Here is a 10,189-nt window from a genome sequence, read left to right as displayed (position 1 = left end):
ACTACAACTCAGCATTCAACACCATAGTGTCCACGAAGCTCATCACTAAACTAAGGACCCTGGAACTAAACACCTCCCTCTGCAACTGGATCCTGTACTTCCTGACGGGCTGCCCCCAGGTGGTAAGGGTAGGCAACAACACGTCTGCCACGCTGATCCTCAACACTGGGGCCCCTCAGGGGTGTGTACTTAGTCCCCTCCTGTACGCCAAACACGACTCCAACACCATCATTAAGTTTGCTGATGAAACAACAGTGGTAGGACTGATCACTGACAACGATGAGACAGCCTATAGGGAGGAGGTCTGAGAACTGGCAGTGTGGTACCAGGACAACAACCTCTCCCTCAATGTGAGCAAGACAAAGGAGCTGATCGTGGACTACAGGAAAAGGCTGGCCGAACAGGCCCCCATTAACATCGACGGGGCTGTAGTGGGGCGGGTAGAGAGTTTCAAGTTCCTTGGTGTCCACATCACCAACGAACTATCATAGTCCAAACACACCAAGACAGTCGTGAAGAGGGCATGACAAATCCTCAAAAAGTTATACAGCTGCACCATCGAGAGCATCCTGACCGATTGCATCACCGCATGGTATGGCAACTGCTCGGCATCTGACCGTAAGGTGCGTACGGCCCAGGACATCACTGAGCCCAAGCTTCCTGCCATCCAGGACCTATATAATAGGCGGTGTCAGAGGAAAGCCCATAAAACTGTCAGAGACTCCAGTCACCCAAGTCATAGACTGTTTTCTCTGCTACCGCAGATAAGATACAACACACCCATTTCCTGGTTATTCTGTCCTGCTTCTGGGAATCTTCATACCCAGAATTGTTGGCACCTTTGATAAAAATGAGCAAAAAAGACTGCATAAAATAAATAATACAACTACTGAGCTATATTGTTTGCTCCATACAAATTGGGAAATTATATTATTTGATACTAATACAATTGCTAAGAGAAAGAGATTTTGTTTAACAAGTATTCTTTAAAAAAATCAACCAAAAAATATAGGGGTCAAAATAATTGGCACCCATGTTTTCAGTACCCTCTCCTAAGAGGGTAACAGGAATGGGTCTTTTTCTAAAATGTTTTATGAGATTAGAGAAACCAAAATCTCTTTCTCTAAGCAATTCTATTAGTATCAAATAATATAAGCTCTAGACCTCAGATGAATCTGGTAATCAATAGTGTCGCTGTTGAACAAGTTGAGGAGACTAAATTACTTGGTGTTACATTAGATTGTAAACTGTCATGGTCAAAACACATAGATTCAATGGTTGTTACAATGGGGAGAGGTCTGTCCATAATAAAGAGATGCTCAGATTTCAAAAAGCAAGTCCTGCAGGCTCTAGTTTTGTCTGATCTTGATTATTGTTCAGCCATGTGGTCAAGTGCTGCAAAGAAAGACCTAGTTAAGCTGCAGCTGGCCCAGAACGGAGCGGCACATCTTGCTCTTCATTGTAATCAGGGGCTAATATAAATACTATGCATGTCAGTCTCTCTTGGTTAAGAGTTGAGGAGAGACTGACTGCATCACTTCTTTTTATAAGAAACATTTATGTGGTGAATATTTTAAATTGTTTGCATAGTCAACTTACACACAGCACTGACACACACACTTACATCACCAGACATGCCACCAGGGGTCTTTTCACAATCCCCAGGTCCAGAACAAATTAAAGGAAACATATAGTATTATACACAGCCATGAGTGCATGGAATTCCCTTCCATCTTATATAGCGCAAGTAAACAACACACCTGGTTTAAAAAAAAACGAATAAAGCAACACCTCACGGCACAGCCCCTCTCCCCCATGTGACCTACTTTATGTGTGTATGTACTGATATGTACAGTATGTGTAACTGATAAACACACTATATGTTAATGTTTTTAAATGTATGTAAATTGTAAAGTATTTTGTCTGTAATGTATTTTTTGTTATATGTCGGACCCCAGTAAGACTAGCTGTCGCCATTGTCGTCGACTAATGGGGATCCTAATGAATTAAAATCTGGTTTTATGTTTTCTGTGGCCCTAGAAAGAGTAGCTGCTGCTGTCGCAACAGCTAATGGGGATCCTAATAAAATAACCCAAAATACCGAAGGAGAGGCCTCTCGAGTGGCGCAGCGGTCTAAGGCACTGCATCACAGTGCTTGAGGCATCACTACAGTCCCGGGTTTAATCCCAGACCCACGAGGCGGTGCACAATTGGCTCAGCGTTGTCCAGGTTAGGGGAGAGTTCGGCCGGCCGGTAGTTCCTTGTCCCATTGTGCTCTAGGGACTCCTTGTGGCGGGCCGGGCGCCTGCAATCTGATTTCTGTCGTCAGCTGGATGGTGTTTCCTCTGACACATTGGTCCGGCTGGCTTCCGGGTTAAGCGAGCAGTGTGTCAAGAAGCAGTGTGGCTTGGCAGGGCCGTGTTTCGGAGGAGGCATGGATTTCGACCTTTGCCTCTCCCGAGTTGCAGCGATGGGACAAGACTGTAACTACCAATTGGGGAGAAAAAATGGGCAAAAGTAAAAAGGGTTGTCCCACCTCCCCATGCTATTTGCTCTCTCTCTCTTGAACCGCTGGTACAAAACATACATCAAAAATTGGCTTCCTCACATATCAAAATCAAACAAACTGAACAAGCAATTTCTCTGTATGCAGATGACATAATGTTCTACGTCGCAAACGCTCAGAAATCCCTCCAGCCAATAATGTCTATTTTCACAGCATTCAGCTCATGGTCTGGTTACAAGATCCATTGGTCTAAATCAGCTCTACTACCTCTTAACTCAGCTATGGGAAGTGTTCAACTACCACCCATGATCCCAGTGAAGAAACAAACCACCTGCCTAGGCATCACCGTATTCCCCCTCTATTCACACTACTTGCAGGAAGAACTACTTAGAGACCTTTCAAAATATAAAAAATACATAAAAAGACGGTCCGCTATGGCCACTTCTTTGCATGCTAGAATCTCAATTATTAAAATCAATGTCCTCCCTCGTATCAATTTTATGAGTTCCATGTTCTGTCATAAAGAAGTTCATTTGGGGGAGAAAGAGACCACAGATTAAATATGCAACACTACAGAGAACAGAAGAATCAGGTGGACTTGCAGTTCCAAATCAAACATTTTATCACCGATCATTCCAAATGATTTTCCTGAAGACCTGATTAAACCCAGAGGCTTCTGTTCCTTGCCATGCTATAGAAGAGTCAATAGTTTCACCAATTAGATTACAATATTTAGGCAGAGTTGCAAAGAAAAAGCCATACCTCAGACTGGCCAATAAAAATTAAAGATGGGAAAAAGAACACAGACACTGGACAGAGAAACTCTGCCTAGAAGGCCAGCATCCCGGAGTCGCCTCTTCACTGTTGACGTTGAGACTGGTGTTTTGCGGGTACTATTTAATGAAGCTGACAGTTTAGGACTTATGAGGCTTCTGTTTCTCAAACTAGACACAAACTGATGGACTTGTCCTCTTGCTCAGTTGTGCACCCGGGCCTCCCACTCCTCTTTCTATTCTGGTTAGAGCCAGTTTGCGCTGTTCTGTGAAGGGAGTAGTGCACAGCGTTGTACGAGATATTCAGTTTCTTGGCAATTTCTCGCATGGAATAGCCTTCATTTCTCAGAACAAGAATAGACTGACGAGTTTCAGAAGAAATGTCTTTGTTTCTGGCCATTTTGAGCCTGAATCGAACTCATAAATGCTGATGCTCCAGATACTCAACTAGTCTAAAGAAGGACTGAGCATTTCCGACTGAGCATTTCGAGTGTCAACAGGGAAGTAAATTATTCAAAATATATTTTGGAGTTTATGTTCATTAAATAAGCACAGTGATTTATTAGAAATGTCATTAAATGTTGGCTCAGAGTCAAAGGTGTAAAAACTGAATTCCCCAACCTGCTTTGAGAAATGCATACACCTCCAGGTGTTTAAAGAATGCTCCTGGTGAAAGGATTTGTTCAAATACCATTGCCTCACTCTGTCCCAGGTACAAACATGCGTCCTTTGTCCTGAACTTATCCACATTCTGATAAAAGACAAATGTGTCTTTTATCCGTCTACTGTGTCCGCATTGTGACCAGATTTCCTGGTCTCTGCCTGTATGCACATTATTTGACAGATATTCTTTCAAAATTTAATTATCTATTTTAAGAAACACATTGACGCCATAAGTCAATGGTGCCACCTGTCAATGATTTTCGAGGCCGATATAATGATGATTTCACTGTGCAGATCCGTCTACACTTGTAAGATATCCAGACACAATGGGTCCATGACTACCTCTGGAGGAGGTCGGAAGATCTGATCACAATCTTTTAATCGTCTACAACTGTGGGCACAGTCAGAATGTGGACAAGATCAGGACAAAGGTCAGAACCAGGTATAAACAGGGCTTTTGAGAAGTATGGCTCAAAGATTAATTAGATATTTAGAGAGAGGTTTCTTTCCACAGAGCAGCCCTTGATGGGAATACGGCCCTTTCAACATGCACCAGTGGGAATTGAACTCACAAAGATGTTGTTGGTGGTAGCTCCACACTCTTACCCACTGAACCAGACGGGACCTTTTTTAAGGTTGGCAAGACAATTGGACAGACGAAAGCAAAAGCTCCACCTCAGTTTACTCAGATACACTGATTGGAAAAACCTTGACAGGTGTGAACAAAATGGTGGAAGCCCATCGTTAGGCTGGCTTTCACCAGAGGGATATGCTATAAAGCAGCATTAATGAGTTAGCCAGCTAGCTAATTTGCCTAAAACTTCTGGAAAATTATTAAATTTTAAAATAAAACTTGAAATTGACATGGTCTAATTGACTCGACAACCAATAACACATATCCAAGTTCAGCTTTCTTAAATGAACCAGAAAATAAATAGTTATTTCTGGTTGTTTATCAAGGTTAGCTGGCTAACTCATTGATACAGCTTTGTAGTATACCCCTCTGGTCGGTTCTTTCAGATCAGTGAAATGAATGAGGAGAGAGAACAGGCCTTTTAGTCCATGCAGAAAGAGCTAAAGCCTCACAGTGATACTGGTCGCGTTCCCCTGCTCAGACGTTGAATGCATCCTCCGATGGCCGAGTGCCATGTAATCAACTGTGCAGTCGGGCACCAGATTGCTATAACACATGATGTGTTTAGCTGATACATAAAATACCTATCCAGGCGTTGTAAGATCTGGCATGCGTCGACAACGCCTGGGCAGAGGAACGCGCCCATTGTAGGAAGTAGGAGACAGAGCCCTCTAGTGATCTTCACTAGGCTGTACACCTGCACCTGCATGGATCCACAGCTAATACTTTTCATCACATGAAGAACCAAGCCTCTTTACCTGAGTCAAAGGTGAGTTTTAAGTTCTTGTTTACCCATAGACTCTTTGTTATTCTTACAGTGATTCGTGTCGACAATTTATACTCTGGAAATGTTTTTATTAGATCTGGTTCATCGACAAATATTGAGCAACAAGATGACTACTGTCTATGAAGAAACTCATGGGAAGGGTAAACCCATAGAGCTAGATAGAGGACTCCTCTTTATGTCTGCGCCATTATAGAATCTGTGACAGCATGGACAGCGCCATTGAGGCTACAACCCATAGGAATCCCCACCTAGTTGACTACATTGACTACTTAAAACGGCAACAACAAAAAAGCATGGTGGAAGCCCCCATGCTAAACTGGTCTTTTGGCCACTAGAGGCCTCTATCGTTCTCTATGGGTAAACCCCTTGAGGATCAGACGTCTAGTTTCATCTAGGGAATCCTGGTGAAAACCAGTGACACAATGACTGCCATCTTGTAGGGTAACCCCCACAACATGCCAGAGAATACAGTAATCATACATTTGATAACAGGCAGTAAGAAAGACCAGAAACCTTTCAAACACCCTTTATACATTTAGCCATAGTGTTTCTTTCAATATTGTGTCACGCAACACAATGTCTGCATAAACAAAATGCATAATGTTTATGTCAACTTTAGCATTATGTTAGACTTGTGTAAGCACTATGATGATTACTTTACAGTAGTGTCACTGGCAGTTCAACACGTGATTTATTAAAACATTTTGTCTGCACATTATTTGGAGATTTCTCTCCGTCATTTAGTGATATGCTCTTTTAATGGCTGGGCTTTGTAATGCAGTGTGTGTGTGGTGTGTGTGCATGTCTTTGTTGTATTACTGGGAAATAGGCGCATCAGCTTGACCTTGTGTAAAGTGCTGTGACTAGCCTTAATGTGTGGTGCAGTGGAAAGAGGGGGCAGATGGGTAGAACACACCAGGAAAATCAGTGGTGTAAAGTACTTAAGTAAAAATACTTTAAAGTACTACTTAAGTCGTTTTGGGGGGGGGGGGTCTGTATTTTACTTGTAATATTTTTGACAACTTTTACATTTACTTCAGTACAATCCTCAAAAAGAAAATGTACTTTTTACTTCATTCATTTTCCCTGACACTCAAAAGTACTTGTTATATTTTGAATGCTTAGCATGACAGGAAATTTGTCCAATTCACGCATTTATCAAGAGAAAATCCCTGGTCATCCCTATTGCTTCTGATCTGGCGAAGTCACTAAACACACATGCTTCATTTGTAAATTGTGTCTGAGTGTTGGAGTGTGCCCCTGGCTAAAATGGTGCCGTCTGGTTTGCTTAATACAAGAAATGTGGAATAATTTATATGTTTACTTTTGTACTTAAGTATGAGAAATTACATTTACGTTTGATACTTAAGTATATTTAAAATCAAATACTTTTAGACTTTTACTCAAGTAGTATTTTACTGGGTGACTTACTTTTACTTTACTTTTCTATGAAGGTATATTTACTTTCATTCAAGTATGAAAATCGGGTACTTTTTCCACCACGAAGGAAAAGTGGTATCCCACTGGGCACAGATGTCAATTCAACGTCTATTCGCGTTGGTTCAACGGTATTTAATTTAAATGACGTGAAAACAACGTTGATTCAACCAGTGTGTGTCCAGTTGGATCCCGCTCTTCTGGACACATAGAACTAGCCCACAACAACTTTGTGAGTTTCTCTCCTGTAAGGTTCTCGTGAACTCATTGCTTATGTTGTCTGAGGAGAAAATGGCACAGTGGAAATGACTTACAGTTGAGTCACCGCTGCCAAAATTGATTTCCCTATTCTATTTTTGACTATGATGATTCTCTTCATTTCAACCAATTACTGTAAGGTCAAAGCAGCATGTTCTGGCAGCATGCGTTCAAAAATAAAAAGTGATTTACACATAAGTTATCGATTTCAGCAGGACTTCACCAAACTCATGAAGCACACTGTTGCCTTGTGGTGTGTAAGATAGGCTGCTAATTGGTGGTGGAGGGATGGTGCCTGTGTGAGAAGGTTAGGCTGCAAACACAGACAGTACCTACCAGACTAGAAGGTCGCTGACTGGCTGCCATTTAATCTGATTGACAGTCAGTCAACAAACTCCCTCCACAGTCTGAATAAAACGCCCCTTTAACCCATATAAGCCAACACAATATTTTGTCAGTATTCCTATGGAGCATGTAAAGCAGAAAATGATCAAATTCCTGTTGCATAGCAATTAAGTTGACTCTGAGGATGGTGTGGTATCAGTGCCTCTGCTTTAGAGAACTGAAAAGCAACCCAAAGGTCGTAGAGAAACAATATGAGTATATATGTCTGTATGTCGAGCCGTCAACTTTCCCAGCATTGTTGCTTTCGCAAGAATGATATGACATCATGGAGCATATTTAGCAATGATGATTGACAGCCAGGGATAAAATTAGTCACTCAAAAAGAATGGGCCAATTTAAAAGGACACGCATCCATTGAAAATACCCTTAGGCTCTAATTACTGGCCACCCCTTAGAAAAAGTGTGAGAGACATTCTCATTCGTTCATGGAAGTTTACTCCTTTACCCTCTGTTTATCATTTAAACTGCATTACATGACGCCTTGCTTCAGAAATGTCTAGATGTTTACGGAAACGTGTGTGTGACCTCGTCCTATCCTCTGCCGTGGTCGATTGGTTATCGACCACAGGATGTAGTTATTGTTTTGGAGGGGTTTGGAACCGATTTTAAGATAAGAACTACAAGAGGTTATTTAATATGTTCTTTACAAACTATGGTGGGAACGAAAGAGAGAGTAGAACTCCCTGCCAACTCCCAGCGTTGCTCGGGGTTGAGATATCTTCAATGTAAACAGAGGCAGAAGGGCTTACATTGGTTCAGCATTCTATAAAAACTCTGCAAACCCTTTGCTCGGCGAGATAGTCTTGTGTTATTTATTCTCTAAACAGCCTTTATCCCAGCCATGTTTTTCAACCATGATGACTGGCCTGTTGCCACAAGGTCTGACAATCCGACAGGCCTTTGCAGCAGATGCTGTTTCTGTTTCACAACGGTCATGATAGGACAGATATATTTGATACATTTTTCCTGGACAAATACAGTTGAAGTCAGAAGTTTACATACACTTAGGTTGGAGTGATTAAAACTCGTTTTTCAACCACTCCATACATTTCTTGTTAACAAACTATAGTTTTGGCAAGTCGGTTAGGACATCTACTTTGTGCATGACACAAGTAATTTTTCCAACAATTGTTTACAGATAGATAATTTCACTTATCATTCACTGTATCACAATTCCAGTGGGTCAGAAGTTTACATACACTAAGTTGACTGTGCCTTTAAACAGCTTGGAAAATTCCAGAAAATTGTCATGGCTTTAGAAGCTTCTGATAGGCTAATTGACAACATTTAAGTCAATTGGAGGTGTAGCTGTGGATGTATTTCAAGGCCTACCTTCACGCCTCTTTGCTTGACATGGGAAAATCAAAAGAAATCAGCCAAGACTTCATAAAAAAAATTGTAGACCTCCACAAGTCTGGTTCATCCTTAGGAGCAATTTCCAAACGCCTGAAGGTACCACGTTCATCTGTACAAACAATAGTACGCAAGTATAAACACCATGGGACCACGTAGCCGTCATACCGCTCAGGAAGGAGACGCAGTCTGTCTCCTAGAGATGAATGTACTTTGGTGCGAAAAGTGCAAATCAATCCCAGAACAACAGCAAAGGACATTGTGAAGATGCTGGAGGAAACATTTACAAAAGTATCTATATCCATAGTAAAACGAGTCCTATATCAACAGCAAGGAAGAAGCCACTGCTTCAAAACCGCCATAAAAAAGCCAGACTACGGTTTGCAACTGCACATGGGGACAAAGATCATACTTTTTGGAGAGATGTCCTCTGGTCTGATGAAACAAAAATAGAACTGTTTGGCCATAATGACCATTGTTATGTTTGGAGGGAAAAGGGGGAGACTTGCAAGCTGAAGAACACCATCCCAACCGTGAAGCATGGGGGTGGCAGTATCATGTTGTGGGGGTGCTTTGCTGCACTTCACAAAATAGATGGCATCATGAGGATAGAAAATGATGTGGATATATTGAAGCAACATCTCAAGACATCATTCAGGAAGTTAAAGCTTGGTCGCAAATGGGTCTTCCAAATGGACAATGACCCCAAGCATACTTCCAAAGTTGTGGCAAAATGGCTTAAAGACAACAAAGTCAAGGTATTGGAGTGGCCATCACAAAAGCCCTGACCTCAATCCCATAGAAAATTTGTGGGCAGAACTGAAAAAGCGTGTGCAAGCAAGGAGGCCTACAAACCTGACTCAGTTACACCAGCTCTGTCAGGAGGAATGGGCCAAAAGTCACCCAACTTATTGTGCGAAGCTTGTGGAAGGCTACCCGAAATGTTTGAGCCAAGTTAAACAATTTGAAGGCAATGCTACCAAATACTAATTGAGTGTATGTAAACTTCTGACCAACTGGAATTGTAATGAAAGAAAAATAAGCTGAAATAAATCATTCTCTCTACTATTATTCTGACATTTCACATTCTTAAAATAAAGTGGTGATCCTAAAACGGCATTTATACTAGGATTAAATGTCAGGAATTGTGAAAAACTGAGTTTAAATGTATTTGGCTAAGGTGTATGTAAACTTCCGACTTCAACTGTATGTTTCCACCACTGATTTGTGGTGTGTAGTGGGCCAATGTGCCTCTTTTCTTTCTATAGCCTTCTTTACCCAGACTCTGATGCAGGTCCTGCCAACAGTCCACTGTCGTTTGTTAGCGTCTGCTCGGGCGGTGACCTCAGCAGCACATTGACAATGTGAGATAG

Source organism: Salmo trutta, chromosome 4, assembly GCF_901001165.1.
Source record: "Salmo trutta chromosome 4, fSalTru1.1, whole genome shotgun sequence".
Lineage (NCBI taxonomy): Eukaryota > Metazoa > Chordata > Actinopteri > Salmoniformes > Salmonidae > Salmo > Salmo trutta.
The sequence above is the reverse complement of the archived record's forward strand: the minus strand, read 5'-3'. Positions refer to the sequence as shown.